General features: G+C 46.1%; 1 protein-coding gene across 1 annotated transcript in view; it reads left to right on the forward strand.

Annotated features, from left to right (window-relative positions):
* Window positions 1-16,835, forward strand: part of LOC120986799 (phospholipase A2 inhibitor and Ly6/PLAUR domain-containing protein-like) — a 50,359-nt gene that overhangs the window by 3,752 nt on the left and 29,772 nt on the right. The gene's annotated exons all lie outside the window — the stretch shown is intronic.

Here is a 16,835-nt window from a genome sequence, read left to right on the forward strand (position 1 = left end):
TCTACATAGAAATAGTTGTGTGGGTGCAGGGCACAATCGTTTTACCCTGCCATAAGCCCATTGACCAAAAAAAAAACAACTTTTATCCATCTGTTAGTTAGGTGGGTGGCGGCGGCCATTTTATGCAAGCTCAGTGCACCAGCACTGCATCACAGCTTTTGGGACATTGCAAATCACAATTTTTTTGGGCAATCTACAACATCTGGATTAGTCAGTGTGCAATTTAGGCTAGAAATACACCCATCATTTTCCTGGGGTTTGAAAAACACACTTTTTTGTAAAAAAAATGTATTTTCCTGATCTGCAAGTGTTAAATTCAAGTTTAATATATACAGCTTACATATTCTGTTACCAAAAAAACATTTTTTTGGCAATCTATAACATCTGGATTAGTACATAAGGCCGAAAAAGACATTTGTCCATCCAGTTCGGCCTGTCATCCTGCAAGTTGATCCAGAGGAAGGCAAAAAAAAAAAAAAACCCTGTGAGGTAGAAGCCAATTTTCCTCACTTTAGGGGAATAAAAAATCCCTTCCCGACTCCAATCAGGCAATCAGAATAACTCCCTGGATCAACGACCCCTTTCAGTGATTAGTCAGTGTGCAATTTAAGCTAGAAATACACCCATCATTTTCTGGGGTTTGAAAAACACACTTTTTTTTGTCAAAAAACTGTATTTTCCTGATCTGCAAGTATTAAATTCAAGTTTAATCTATATACAGCTTTCAAATTCTGTTACCAAAAAAACTTTTTTTTTGCAAACTACAACATCTGGATTAGTCAGTGTGCAATTTAAGCTAGAAATACACCCATCATATTCTGGGGTTTGAAAAACACACTTTATTGACAAAAAACACTATTTCCAGGCCTTGCAGCATCAGCACTTGTGAAATTACAGGCTTATATACTGCTGTCAAATTCAGTTGTTAAACAAACACTCGTTTGGGCAAAAAAAAATTGTTGGCAGCCTTTGATGCAGATGTCATTGTGAGATACACCCTTAATACATTTGGGTTACATTCAGAGATTTGAAATACCGCCATTTGGTGCACCAATATTGAATTCAGGCCTACACTGGTTCAGGCCGTGTGAGATACACCCTCTACATACAGGGGTTTGATTCAGGCATTTAAAATACAGCCATTTTGTGCAAATAAATATTTAATTTAGGCCTACACTGGTTCAGGCCGTGTGAGATACACCCCCTACATACAGGGGTTTGATTCAGGCATTTGAAATACAGCCATTTTGTGCAAATAAATTTTTAATTCAGGCCTACACTGATTCAGGCCATGTGAGATACACCCTCTACATACAGGGGTTTGATTCAAGCATTTAAAATACAGCCATTTTGGGCAATTTTTTTTTTATTGAGGCCTAGTCTGGTTCAGGCCATGTGAGATACACCCTTTACATACTGTCATTCTATTCTACTATTAATAAAACACCCATTTAGGGCAAGATCCTAAATTCGAGAAATACGAGGAGAGCGTCAAATAAGGGACGTGGCCCAGGTCGTGGTGCTGCTGGTGGAGCACCTGTTGCAGGGAGAGGATGTGGTCGATCTGTACCAGCTACACGCACAAGTGAAACCCCTTCCTCAGGTGCGAGCAGGCGACAGAACCTGCAGCGGTATTTGGTTGGGCCTAATGCGGTTCTACGAATGGTGAGGCCTGAACAAGTACAGGCGATAGTAGATTGGGTTGCTGACAGTGGATCCAGTTCCTTCACATTGTCTCCCACCCAGTCTCCTGCTAAAAGACCACAGTTGGCACCTGCAGCCGATCTCCATCAGTCTTTCACCTTACCCCCTTGCAAATCAGCCAAGCAGTCTGAGCCCCAAGTCATGCAGGAGTCTCTTCTGCTTTTTGATGACTCTGTTAGCAGGGTTTCCCAGGGCCATCCACCTAGCCCTGCCCCAGAAGTGGAAGAGATCGAGTGCACCGATGCCCAGCCACTTATTTTTCAAGATGAGTACATGGGAGGACCATCGCAGCGCGTCTCGGATGATGACGAAACACAGGTGCCAACTGCTGGGGCTTTCGAAAGTGTGCAGACCGACAAGGAAGGCAGGGGTGAAGACTGGGTGGAAGATGATGTGGAGGACGATGAGGTCCTCGACCCCACATGGAATCAAGGTCATGCGAGTGAACCATGTAGTTCGGAGGAAGAGGTTGTGGTCGCACAGAGCCACCAGCACAGCAGAAGAGGAAGCAGGGTGCAAAAGCGGAGCGGCCGTCCTCTAGACAGTACGCCTGCTACTGCCCACCGCAGCAAAGGACCGAGCACACCAAAGCCAGCTCCAAGGAGTTCCCTGGCGTGGAAGTTCTTCAGACAATGTGCTGACGACAAGACATGAGTGGTTTGCGCGCTGTGCAATCAGAGCCTGAAGCGAGGCATAAACGTTCTCAACCTGAGCACAACCTGCATAACCAGGCATTTAAGTGCAAAGCACGAGCTGCAGTGGAGTTGACACCTCAAAAACCAAGAAAGGTCTCTAGCTCCTCCTGCTTCCTCTTCTGCTGCAGTCTCGGCCTCTTCATCCACCTCTGGAGTGACAGTGCCACCTGGCACCCCGCAAACAGAGGATCTGCCAGCAACACCATCACCTGGGTCACCAAGCATCTCCACAATGTCCCACGGAAGCGTTCAGCTCTCCATCTCCCAAACGCTGGAGAGGAAGAGGAAGAACCCCCCTACCCACCCGTGATCCCTAGCCCTGAATGCCAGGATTTCTAAATTACTGGCTTTTGAAATGCTGTCATTCCGTCTAGTGGAGACGGATAGTTTTAAAGGCCTTATGGCGGTGGCTTTCCCACAGTACGTCGTGCCCAGCCGCCACTACTTTTCAAGGCGAGCCATCCCTTCCCTGCACAACCAAGTAGGGGACAAAATCAGGTGTGCACTGCGCAACGCCATCTGTGGCAAGGTGCACCTGACTACGGATACGTGGACCAGTAAACACGGTCAGGGCCGTTATATCTCCATAACAGCACACTGGGTAAATGCAGTGGCGGCTGGGTCTGAGGCGGATAGCAGTTTGGCGCATGTCCTTCCACCACCGAGGATTGCAGGGCGCTTCAGTTTGCCTCTTGTTGCTTCCTCCTCCTACTCCGCTTCCTCATCCTCTACGGCCTCCTCATCCGGTCAGCGTAACACCGTCACCACCAACTTCAGCACAGCCAGGGGTAAACGACAGCAGGCAGTTTTAAAACTTATCTGTTTGGGGGACAAACCCCCCACCGCACAGAAGCTGTGGACGGGCCTTTAACAACAGACCGATGAGTGGTTTGTGCCAGTCAGCCTCAAGCCCGGCCTGGTGGTGTGCGATAATGGCCGAAAGCTCGTAGAAGCTCTGGGACTAGCCGGTTTGACGCACATCCCTTGCCTGGCGCATGTGCTGAATTTGATGGTGCAGAGATTCCTTAAAAATTACCCCAATATGTCAGAGCTGCTGCATAAAGTGCGGGCCGTCTCACCCTGCTGCTGCTCGCCTGTCAGCGCTGCAGCGTAACTTCGGCCTTCCCGCTCACCGCCTCATATGCGACGTGCCCACAAAGTGGAACCCCACCTTGCACATGCTGGAGAGACTGTGCGAGCAACTGTAGTGTACGGGGACTGTAATACCCGTCACTACCAAAGTGTCACTTGGTGTGCTGTCGTCCCTCCTTAGTTATAGAGAAGTTGGTACATGTCAGTTTTATAAAATGTCATGTAATGCAATGCTATGTGTTTCCCTGTTGCTGTGAAACTTGCATGTACAGGCCTGCAGGGGTGTCATTCCAGCTTCTAGTCGCTAGAGGGAGCTAGAGAGCCCTAGTTTATATAAGGCCCAGACAGGGAAGCAAAGGCCAGTCTAGACCACAGCTCAGAAGTTTCTAGAGCCTGAGGAAGTGTCCAGCAGTTGAGAGAGACAGAAGCAAAGATCAGGAAAGCAAGAGGTACTCAGAAAGACAGAGGAGGTACTGATTAAAGCTATAGCCAAGGATATAAAGCCAGAACTAGGTTAATGGGCCTTGGTGAAGATATGCTATATTCCAGGATCAGACAGAATTAGAGTGCAAGCTCCTGTGCTGCAAGTCCTGTGTTCAACACTCTGTAATCACCTTGCTGTAACTGAATTGCCTGCATCGACCGAATTGCAAAATCGACTGTATGCCAAGGAACTGCGATTCCAATATTGTCTCTGCTTGAAAACTACTAAAGTTGGAGTTCTGTTTTAATACTACGTTTCCTCAATTTATTCCTGCATCCGCAAACGGCGTGCCACCGTTTACTTGGCACTGGCGTCACGAACTATTTCTACCTATACCTGCCCTTGCAGAGAGTCAGCCGTACCAGGTCAGTGTCTATTGCACTACATCACCCAGAAACACCTATTGCACACAACTTGAGTACGCTGCACCTCTCTTTTGGCGTCACGAACAGGATACGCACGCTTTCTAGTGCAAGAAGCGTGAACTTTGTGCCTTATACAGTTGCCCTGTGACCAAAGTGACAATTTGCCTGTTTTATTCAAGTGGACTTTGTGGACTGAAAATCATACCCAAAGTGTACCAAAAAACTCTAAAAAGCGCTGTGCAGTGTTGCGCTACACAGAGGAAGAAAATCGCCGCATTGGAGTGTGGTTTTGTGGACTTTTTACAATCCTGCTTGCTGTCAGTGAATAGACAGCGTTTATACCCAAAGATGGCTGCTGGGCTTGCTGAATTTACTGCTGCGTCACCTTCATCCCGAAAAGGCGGGAAAAATTGGCGCCTTTCTGAGGAAAAAGCGGGAAGAAGGTCAAGGGCAGGCGCCACGGCTTATCTGGACATTTGCATGTCTGCCAGCATGGACACCGCCTTCCATATACTGGAATACCTGGGGGGCGGCTCCCCAGTGCAGTGGGAGGAGCTGGCTACTCTAATTGACGCGACCCTATCGCTCTCCTCAGAAGGATCGAGCATGTTGGATAGTGAGCAGAGTGTTACTGCAGCGTCCGCACCTGAAATTGCAAAGATGACTGACATCGGTGTAGAGCCAGAAGAGGCTCCACCGGCCTACTCTCCGGGACCGGAGCAACCCGCCTGCCGCCCAAGGGAGAAAGAACCCGAGCCCTGCTATGGCTCGTGGAGAGACTTTTTCCAACCATCTTTCAAATGGTCCTCCCTGATGGCGGAGATCCGAGAGGCCGCTATAAAGCGGAATACAAAGACCAAAATCATCTATGAGGAACTAACTAAGACAATACATGAGAAGCATACGCACACCCAACCCCGCCTGGAAAGGAGAAAGGGAGTGGTGCTGTCATTTGACAAATCCCGTGGCTACGGGTTTATCCAGGACTATCTAACTGGCAGAGACCTCTATGTAAATCGAAGGTCTGTCAAAAGAGACTACCTCCCTTCGTACCAGCACAGCCTCCGCGAGGGAGAGGAAGTGGAGTACACCCCTGCCGAGAGCCTACGAGGCCCTTATGCAACTGCCGTGACCCGTCCCAAGCGAGCTCCTGAGGACTGGGAGGCAGAAGAAGGAGAAGACTACTCTGGCTGCGAGCGAGAACCGGAACGCTCTCCAGAGCCGGCCCATCACGCCTTTCAGGAGCGGAGCTCCTTCATTGGGCCTAATGTCTTCTGGCAGCCAACCATGTTGGAGAAATGGGTGAGCCCCTATCCTTCCCCCGAGCTGCCTCGTCGGGAGAAGACAATATCGGAGCTGGAGCAGTTAAAAGGACTTAGTGCTACCTTTGAAAACATCCGGAGGGGTCGGAGACCAGACGCATCGCCAGAACCTGCAGAGGCCGAGTCCGCACCATCGGTGACTGTACCTGCGCCGGCAGCGCCAGCAGATGACAGCGACTCCGACACAGAGAGCATCGGTGAGCAGATCGTCCGGCTGGAGGAGAAGTTGCGGGAGTTGCGCAAGAGGTACACCGCCAGGATCCAGACACCGCCGAGGAAGGATGAGGTAAGGGTGCCTGTCACCACCCGTAGACCGCCTTCTGTTGCCACCGCTCCATCAGTGCCCCAGACCGGACCCGCGATTGCCGTAAACTGCTGCACCCAGAGCACCGGACCGCTTGCTGCGGCGGTGCCAAGCGCATTACACCCTGCAGTGATCATGCAAGGACCGGCACGGTCCACCAGAGGGTTCACCCCTAGGCCTAATGGGCCAATACCTATTAGGGGCCCCTTTACCCTACAGCTGCCCCCTGACACAGTTATGTGGGCACACCCGCCTGTAGAAGAGTACTACAGACGATACCTGCCAGCGGAGCCAAGTGGTTATGATATGCCACTGTGATCAGCCTGCTAGGCCTTTGATTTACTTCACTGCAGAAGTTTGATGTTAACCCTTCCAGGACAGGAGTCCTACGTTTCTGGTCCTTTGTTGCGGCTGCCAGTTTGTCCACGGCTCAGTGGTAGGTGTTGACCACTGAAATCACAAAGTCAGCAAGGCCACGTTTGTTTCCAGGATCTCCTGCCTGCTTTTGTTACCCCACGCCAAGTTGTGCCTGTTCCTTTAGTTGCACCTTTTACCCTTCACCCCCTTTTCAGGTTGATCAGGGGTATTACAGCACTTGTCTTTGCTGTCCTTTTATTGTGCAACTTCATACTAAGGAACCGTGCCCGGAGACAGACTCAAAAGAACCTGAGCCTCTGAGATTCTTATTCTTTTAAAAGTATTGTGCCCAGAGATGGACTCCACCGAATGAGAGCCTCTGTGATTAATAAGAAATAACCTGGGTACGGACTCATGTTTGTTCTTTGAGCCTCCAAGAACTTTTATGCTGTTTTATCTATTTTGCTGTTCTATCATGGACTTATTCATTGTCATGGACTATCCTGGTTATAATGTTACGCTGTGCCAGGTCAGCGCCCCCGTTCCATTCATTATCCTGAGAGAAGAGAACGACGCCCCTTGTCACTACCCTTCACTTTTGCCAATTGGACCTGATGTAAATGTAAATGCAGATGAATTACATGTATGTATGCCTGCATGTCTCTATTTTCTATTTCAGGTAGAGATTCCAGTTGGGCGACCCATGATGGAGTACGAGGTCGTACTCAGCTTAAAGCAGTGGGGTATGTAGTGTACGGGGACTGTAATACCCGTCACTACCAAAGTGTCACTTGGTGTGCTGTCGTCCCTCCTTAGTTATGGGGAAGTTGTTATATGTCAGTTTTATAAAATGTCATGTAATGCAATGCTATGTGTTTCCCTGTTGCTGTGAAACTTGCATGTACAGGCCTGCAGGGGTGTCATTCCAGCTTCTAGTCGCTAGAGGGAGCTAGAGAGCCCTAGTTTATATAAGGCCCAGACAGAAAAGCAAAGGCCAGTCTAGACCACAGCTCAGAAGTTTCTAGAGCCTGAGGAAGTGTCCAGCAGTTGAGAGAGACAGAGAAGCAAAGATCAGGAAAGCAAGAGGTACTCAGAAAGACAGAGGAGGTACTGATTAAAGCTATAGCCAAGGATATAAAGCCAGAACTAGGTTAATGGGCCTTGGTGAAGATATGCTATATTCCAGGATCAGACAGAATTAGAGTGCAAGCTCCTGTGCTGCAAGTCCTGTGTTCAACACTCTGTAATCACCTTGCTGTAACTGAATTGCCTGCATCGACCGAATTGCAAAATCGACTGTATGCCAAGGAACTGCGATTCCAATATTGTCTCTGCTTGAAAACTACTAAAGTTGGAGTTCTGTTTTAATACTACGTTTCCTCAATTTATTCCTGCATCCGCAAACGGCGTGCCACCGTTTACTTGGCACTGGCGTCACGAACTATTTCTACCTATACCTGCCCTTGCAGAGAGTCAGCCGTACCAGGTCAGTGTCTATTGCACTACATCACCCAGAAACACCTATTGCACACAACTTGAGTACGCTGCACAACAGCGGGCCATAGTGGAGTTTCAGCTGCAGCACGCACGGGTGAGTCGCTCGGTGGAACAGCCCCACTTCACCACCAATGACTGGGCCTCCATGCGAGACCTGTGTTCCTTGTTGCGCTGTTTCGAGTACTCCACCCACATGGCCAGTGCCGATAACCCCGTTCTCAGCGTTACTATCCCACTTCTATGCCTCCTTGAAAAAACGCTCCTGGCGATCATGGAAGAGGATGTGGCACAGGAGGAGGAGGAGGGATCATTTCATAGGGTTTCCGGCCAGTCATTCCCAAGGGGCTCCGAGGGTGGGTTCCTGCACCCACAAACCCAAGGTACACAATTGTCCAGCCAGGGCACAGTTCTGGAGGATGAGGAGGTGGAGGATGAGGAGGAGGAGATGGAGGAGGAGGAACCATGTTCACAGCAGGGTGGCACCCAGACCAGCTAATGGTTATCACTGGTGCGTGGATGGGGGGATACAGAGGACACAAACGATAAACCTCCCACAGAGGACAGCTTTTCGTTGCCTCTGGGCAGCCTGGCACACATGAGCGATTACATGCTGCAGTGTCTCCGCAACGACGGCCGAGTTGCTCACATACTAACTTGTGCTGATTACTGGGTGGCCACGCTGCTGGATCCCCGTTACAAGGACAACGTATCGTCCTTAACCGCTTTACGTCCGCTGTGTATGCAGAGAAGGAAGCGGAGGTGCAGCGTACTCAAGTTGTGTGCAATAGGTGTTTCTGGGTGATGTAGTGCAATATACACTAACCTGGTACAGCTGACTCTCTGCAAGGGCAGGTATAGGTAGAAATTGTTCGTGACGCCAGTGCCAAGTAAACGGTGGCACGCCGTTTGCGGATGCAGGAATAAATTGAGGAAACGTAGTATTAAAACAGAACTCCAACTTTAGTAGTTTTCAAGCAGAGACAATATTGGAATCGCAGTTCCTTGGCATACAGTCGATTTTGCAATTCGGTCGATGCAGGCAATTCAGTTACAGCAAGGTGATTACAGAGTGTTGAACACAGGACTTGCAGCACAGGAGCTTGCACTCTAATTCTGTCTGATCCTGGAATATAGCATATCTTCACCAAGGCCCATTAACCTAGTTCTGGCTTTATATCCTTGGCTATAGCTTTAATAAGTACCTCCTCTGTCTTTCTGAGTACCTCTTGCTTTCCTGATCTTTGCCTCTGTCTCTCTCAGCTTCTGGAAACTTCCTCAGGCTCTTGAGCTAACATATTCCTGTTTCTGCATATGGGAATTCAGGAGGGAATCTTCTCCTGGACAGCAGGCTTCAGGCCTGGACTTGTCTCAGACATTGTCTAATCTCCAACTGTAGATTACAGACACTAGACTCCGTCTGCCTTGCACTTCCCTGACTGGGCCTTATATAAACTAGGGCTCCCTAGCTCCCTCTATTGACTAGAAGCTGGAATGACACCCCTAGCAGGCCTGTACATGCAAGTTTCAGTAACAGGAAAATACATACATTACATGACATTTTATAAAACTGACATATAACAACTTCCCCATAATTAGGAGGGACGACAGCACACCAAGTGACACTTTGGTAGTGACGGGTATTACAGTTCCCGTACACTACACTATGCTTCGCCGGGACCGGAGAGTGCAGGAGCTGTGTGAGGTCTCTCAGAGACCTCGATCAGCCCTGCTCTGAGGCTGTACAGCGCTGGATTGCTGCTGTACAGCCTCTCTAGGGGTGTATTTGTCCTGTAACTGGGGCTACTATGTCAGCCCCAGTTACAGGAGAAATCAACAGTGAAAAAAAAAAAATAAGTGAAGTAAATGTCCCCCAGAGGTCTTGTATGACCTTATGGGGGACGAAAAGTGTAAAATAAAAAAAATAAAAATAAAAGGTTGAAAATAAAAAAATTAAAAAAAGTTTCACATGTAAAAAAAAAAAGTCCCCAAGTAAGGAATGAAAAAAAAAAGTTAAAAATAGAAAAAATAAAAAAAGTATACATATTAGGTATTGCCGCGTCCGTAAAAACCAGCTCTATAAAAATATCACATGACCTAACCCCTCGGGTGAACACCGTAAAAAAAAAAAAAAAAAACTGTGTCAAAACAAGCAATTTTTGTCACCTTGCATCACAAAAGGTGCAACACCAAGTGATCAAAATCGCGTAGGTCCCACAAAATAGTACCAATAAAACCGTCACCTCATCCCGCAAAAAATGAGCCCCTACATAAGAAAATCTCTCCAAAAATAAAAAAAACTATAGCTCTCAGAACATGGACACATTAAAACATAATTTTTTTGTTTCAAAAATGCTATTATTGTGTAAAACTTTAATAAATGAGAAAAAGTATACATATTAGGTATCGCCACGTCCGTAACAATCTGCTCTATAAAAATGTCACTTGACTGAACCTCTCAGGTGAACGCTGTAAAAATAAATAAATAGAAACTGTGCTAAAACAACCAATTTTTGGTCACCTTGCCCCATAAAGTGCTATAATGAATGATCAAAAAATCATATGTACCCAAAAATAGTACAAATAAAACTGGCACCTTATCCCCTAGTTTCCAAAATGGGGTCACTTCTTGGGAGTTTCTACTGTAAGGGTGCATCGGGGGGCTTCAAATGGGACATGGCATCTAAAAACCATGTGGAGTTCCTTTTCTTCTGCGCCCTGCCGTGTGCCCATACAGCAGTTTACGACCACATGTGGGGTGTTTCTGTAAACCGCAGAATCTGGGTAATAAATATTGAGTTTTGTTTGGCTGTTAACCATCGATGTGTTAAAGAAAAAAATTGATTAAAATGGAAAATCTGCCAAAAAAGTGAAATTTTAAAATTTGATCTCCATTTTCCTTTAATTCTTGTGGAACGCCTAAAGGGTTAACAAAGTTTGTAAAATCGGTTTTGAATACCTTGAGGGGTGTAGTTTCTACAATGGGGTCATTTATGGGGGTATCCACTATGTAGGCCCCACAAAGGGACTTCAGACCTGAACTGGTCCTTAAAAAGTGGGTTTTGGCAATTTTCTTAAAAATTTGAAGAATTGCTTCTAAACTTCTAAGCCTTCTAACGTCCTAAAAAAATAAAATTACATTTCCAAAATGATGCCAACATCAAGTAGACATATAGGGAATGTTAAATAATAAATATTTAATGAGGTATCACTTTCTGTTTTAAAAGCAGAGAAATTGAAATTGAGAAAATTGCGAATTTTTCACATTTTTGGGTGAATTTGGGATTTTTCCATAAATAAAGGTGAAATATTTTGACTCAAATTTATGACTATCATGAAGTACAATGTGTCACGAGAAAACAATCTCTGAATGACTTGGATAAATAAAGGCGTTCCAAAGTTATTACCACATAAAGTGAGATATGTCAGTTTTGCAAAATTTGGCCTGGTCAGGAATGGGGCAAATGGCCCAGATGGCAGGTGGTTAATTCCCTCACTGCAGCGTGATCGTAAGATGCGCGAGTACAAGCGCACGCTGCAGTGAGGGAATTAAGGACGGTACGTTGTCCGCTGCTGGTGGCATTCCCACCTGACAGCGGGGGCACAGTAGAAGAACAAGGCAGAGGATGAGGAAGAGGTCGCCAATGCAGCTGGGGCACCGTTTCACCAACATGGTGGAGCAGTATGTGTGCACACGCCTACACGTACTGAATGACGGGTCTGCCCCATTCAACTTCTGCGTCTCCAAATTGGGCACATGGCCTGAGCTTGGAGGTGCTGGCCTGCCCTGCAGCCAGTGTATCGTCCGAATGTGTGTGTTTTTTTTATTTTTTTATCAAATCTTTATTTAAGATTTTCCTTTTGTAAATAAATCAGTAGAAAGGCACTGTACAATTAAACAATGAAGAGAAAAACATAGAGTCCATCCTTGATCTGATACAGAGCATACATATTGCTTGTTTGAGTTCACATATTAATTACTCGTGACTGGTGGTTCCACCTCAGCACTGACAAATTAAACCTAGACAATGATTAGCCAGATCACATATTCTACCAACTATCCCACGATCACATCACCTATGATTCAATCATGTTACAAAACTACTTTACCAAGTATGCAGCGGTACATTAAGTGCAGCAATTATGTAACTAGTCACACTAACATTTCCCTTACCACTATAACTTTTTCAAGTAAGTCCTAAATTATGTGAGGTACTATTAACCAGAATGTGATTATCGTGCCACTTCAGCCATGGATTCCACACCAACAGATACTTATCATGGGACAAGGATTCCCAGCTAGACAACTCCTCCAATTGACATACCTCTTGTACTTTGTCGGTCCAGTCTACCAATTGTGGCACTTTGTTGGTAAGCCAAAACATAGGAATTAATAGCTTCGCTGCAGCAACTAATGAGGTTAACAGGGAGTGCTTTGCCAGTACAAACTTGACATTGGGTAAATTAAGCAAGGCGAGGAGGAGGGGCAAATCTCTTGGATATGTTCAGAGATCATATCCCAGAAGGGGGAAATCAGGGGACATTCCCACCATATATGAAATAATGTGCCTTTAGCGCCTCTACACCTCCAACAGTGATCCGAATGTGAGGAATCCATGGCATGAAGTTTGACAGGCGTATTGTACCACCTAGTGACTAGTTTATAGGCGTTCTCCTGGATCCTAATGCATCTAGAGTACCCGTGTGAGTGACAAAGAATCCTATCTACTGTTTCACTATCAAAGGAGGTATTCATGTCTCTTTCCCATTGAGAGATGAAAAGGGGTTTGGATGAACCTTCGATGTCTAATAACTTATTATATAGCTTAGAGACAATCCCCTTTTTGTTTGTTTGTTGCGTCAAAATCATATCATACCAAGAAGGGTCAAGTCGGTCAGGGGTACACTCTATATACTGATTGCATATCTTCAGGAATTGTGAATAATATAGAGGTGACCATGGAATATGTGGAAAACTAGTTCGAAGACATTGAATGGAAGGGACCACTCGTTGCTTTAAGATGTCACCTATTGCATCCGTGCCCAGCGCCGCCCATAGACCCAGGTCGTCCCGGAAGCCTTTTGTTAGCAAGTATGGTAAATAACATATAGGAGTACACGGTGACAAACATTGAAAGGGGTATATGTGTGCTGACACTTTAGACCATGTGACCAAAACTCCATTGAAGGGGTCAAGTTTGCCCATGCCTTTGTTACCTTTAACTACCGCCTTGGGATCCCATAAGCCTGCTAAGCCCTTTGGGCCTAATAACCTCCTGGCTATTTGGCAACCCAGCTTGCATATCCTAGGATTGCTAAGTTCAGAGTGTAATCTAAGTTGAATTGCTCTGTAATAAGTAGCCGCATCTGGTAGACCGACGCCGCCTCTGAATCTGGGTTTTGCTAAAACTTTGTATGCGAGTCTAGGACTGCTGTTTCCCCATATGAAGGAGGAGAAAAGGCTGCGGACCTGTGCCAGGAAGGATTGAGGAAGGGGAATGGGTAGGGTCTGCAAAGTATATAGTAATTTGGGCAAGATCTAAGTTTTTTATAAATTTTTCCTCCCTATCCAAGATAGATAAGGGATCTTAATATCTGCAAGTTGTTGTCTAATATTGGATAGCAATGGTGAATAGTTCTGGGAAAATAGTTGATTAGGGTCTTTTGTCACTTTGATGCCTAAATACTTAATGTGGGAGTCATGCCATTGGAAGGGAAAGTCCCTCTTAAGTCTCTCTGCTAACGAACGGGCGATGTTAATGCCTAAGGCTGTGCATTTAGAGAGGTTAATTTTAAAGTTGGACAGGGATCCAAATGTGTCTAACTGTTTCAGGAGGGCTGGTAGCGCCTCTTCTGGTTTTGTTAAAAATATTAGCATGCCATCCGCAAACGCGGCTACAGTATGAATCTCATTTCCTACTGTTAACCCTTGAATTGCAGGGTCCTGTCTCAAAGCTTGAATAAACGTCTCCAAGCAGAGTATAAACAATGTGGGAGAGAGCGGGCATCCCTGTCGTGTCCCATTTGTTATCTTAAAGGTAGGCGTACAGGTAGTATACCGTTAACTTGGACTTTTGCGGAGGGGCTAGAGTCCAGAGACAGCACCCAACAGTGTGGCTTCCATATATTTCCAATCCACTCTGTCAAACGCCTTTTCAGCGTCAGTGCTGAGGAACACAAGCTTCTTCCCATGTTTCAAGGCGAATTGCTGAGCTTGTAAAACCCGAAAAGTGCTGTCTCTGCACTCCCTGCCCCCCACAAAGCCAGATTGTTCTGGAGAAACAATCCCTGGCAGCAGAGGAGAGAGTCTACTGGCTAAAAGTTTCGCCCACAGTTTCACGTCTGCATTTAATAGCGAAATCGGTCTAAAGCTAGAAGGGAGATTCTAAGTCTTTTCCCGGTTTCGGCAATACAATAATATGTGCCTCTAACGCCTGTTTAGTCAGGGGGGTACCATTCAATAGTGAGTTGAAAAAGGCTACAAGTTGTGGGCCTAAAATTGGGAGAAACCGCTTATAATAAGCCACCGTGAAGCCGCCTGGGCCCGGGCTCTTACCGGACGGTGTAGTTCTAAGCACTCTTTTCACCTCCTCCAGAGTTATAGGGGCTAACAGGGTTAATATTGAAGAATCTGTAAGAATCGGTAGATTCAACTTCTGTAAAAACTTCCCTATTTCCTCATCCCGTGCCAACATTACACCTCCCTGTTCCCCATGCCTAAGATTGTACAAAGCGTGGTAGTAATCTCTAAATATTTTTGATATCTTTTGGGTGTCTGTTGTGAGAGACCCGTCTTGTGATCTCATATGCTTGATAAAGACCTGATCATCCCGTTTTTTGATGAGTGCTGACATAATCTTGCCCCCTCTATTTCCATGAACATAATGTTTGTGTTTTAATCTCAAGTAAGCCCTAGATGCTTTTATGTTTAACAGCCCCTTAAGTTCCTGTCTCAGGGTTTTGAGTTCTTCCAAATCCCTTAATTGCGAGTGAGCGTTTATGGGACGCTTCGAGTGTGGCAATGCGGGATAGCAGGTCCGACATATTTCTCATTCTACTCTTTTTAATGTGAGAGCCCAGTGCAATGAACTCCCCCCTTATTACCGCTTTGTGTGCCTCCCATACTATAGCCCTAGATGAGGTGGAATCTACATTCAGGGTGAAGTACTCTTGTAATTTTTGTGACATGGATTCCATTTGATTCTGTGAGTCAAGAAGGGTATGATTCAATCTCCAGGTCCATTCTCTTCCACACAAGTCAGGGAAACTGATGACAAAGGAGACCGGTGCATGATCAGAAACCGTGATGTTGTGAACCACAGAGGATTGAACCGCTGGTAAGAATCTATCAGAGATAAAAAAAATAATCCAACCTCTGGTAGGACTTATGAGGGTTAGAGTAGAACGTATAATCTCGCCTGTCACCATGCACCGACCTCCAAACATCACTGAGGTGAAGGGCTCTAAGGTGTGATTGGGCCGACTTGAGAGCACAAAATGAAATGGCCGATTTCTGGGTTGAGGAATCAAACAGGGGGTTTAGGGTAAGATTGAGGTCCCCCCCTACTAAAAGGACACCCGCAGCAAATGCGCTAATTTTGCTAAGCACATCCTTTAACCAGCTGACCGTTTTTACATTAGGCGCATATATATTGCAGTGACTGTAAGATGGCCTATTTCTCCCTTCAAGAGAAGATTTTTAACTCTGAGTGTAATGTAAAGGGGATACCTCGCTTGAATCCGATGCTGACTCCTCTTGCCGCTGAGCTGCTAGAAGTAGCATGGTACCATAGATTAAAAGGGGAGTTACTTAGATTAGGCAAGTGGGAGTTAGAAAAATGGATCTCTTGAAGGAGGGCTATATCAACTGCAATTTTTTTGAGGACTTGAAAAATTCTACTACGTTTCATGGGGTTATTACATCCATGCACATTAAAGATGGAAAAACTTAACGTTAATGGAGCCATTGGAACTGGCTATAAAACCACGAGCTAAGGCCATACATCTGTCCAGATATCAAGGATATACATAACAAATCAAGTAAAACCTCAAAACAACGAACATAACTTAAAGGTAGTTTCCAACGCATTCAGAGTTTTATGCTGGGGGGAGGAAAGTAAATACACTAATAGCATTTGTATCCCGACCAGCCCAGAATCCCATCTTCCCAGCCTCGCCATTAACTAATATAAGATATACTAATACTACCCTTACGACAGCCTTATAGGGTAGTAGGTAAAGCTCTGAATCAACTTAAAGCTATAGATACATTAAACTGAAATGCATAATTAGCATATTACTGCTTTAAAATCATGGGTGGTTTATAAACTCTAAGGAAGCAGTCCAGGCAATCGGGCGATACCAGAATTAAAAAAGAAAATACCACTGGTGGCAGGCCCTCAATCTGGTACGCCTTGGGACCAGGCCCTCTTGTACTTCCCGGATCTCTGAGGTTTCGGCTTCATCCATTTTGACACCGACGGTAGCGGTGGTAAGTCCTCCATAGATGGGATAGGCAGCCAGGAAGGAATCTCCAGCGGCTACTGTTGCAGCGCTTCCCAAACTGGCGGAAGATCTTCAGGTGTACGGACGGTTATGCGACGGTTCCCCGCTGTAATCAGGATCCCAAAGGGAAAAAGCCATCTGTAAGGGAACTTGGAGGAGCGAAGGAGGTCGGTGAGTGGCTTTAGAAGTCTCCTTTTTTGCAGGGTAGAAGCAGCCAAGTCCTGGTATAACTGGACATTAACCCCTTGGAACTTCACTTCACCCTTCTTCTTTGCAGCTTGTAAGATTAGCTCGGTATCCCTGTAGCTCAGGATACCACAAATTACATCCCTCGGATTATCGCGGGATACCGGTTTCGGTTTTAGGGCTCGGTGTACTCTTTCGACTGTAACATGGACCGCTTGTTTCGGACCCAATAGCATGTGGAAGAGGGAGTCCATGACCTGGAATAGGTCCTCTTTATCATCCGCCTCTGGCAGACCTCTGATCCTGATATTTCTCCGCCTGTTTCTG

This window comes from Bufo bufo, chromosome 1 (genome assembly GCF_905171765.1).
Source record: "Bufo bufo chromosome 1, aBufBuf1.1, whole genome shotgun sequence".
Taxonomy (NCBI): Eukaryota; Metazoa; Chordata; class Amphibia; order Anura; family Bufonidae; genus Bufo; species Bufo bufo.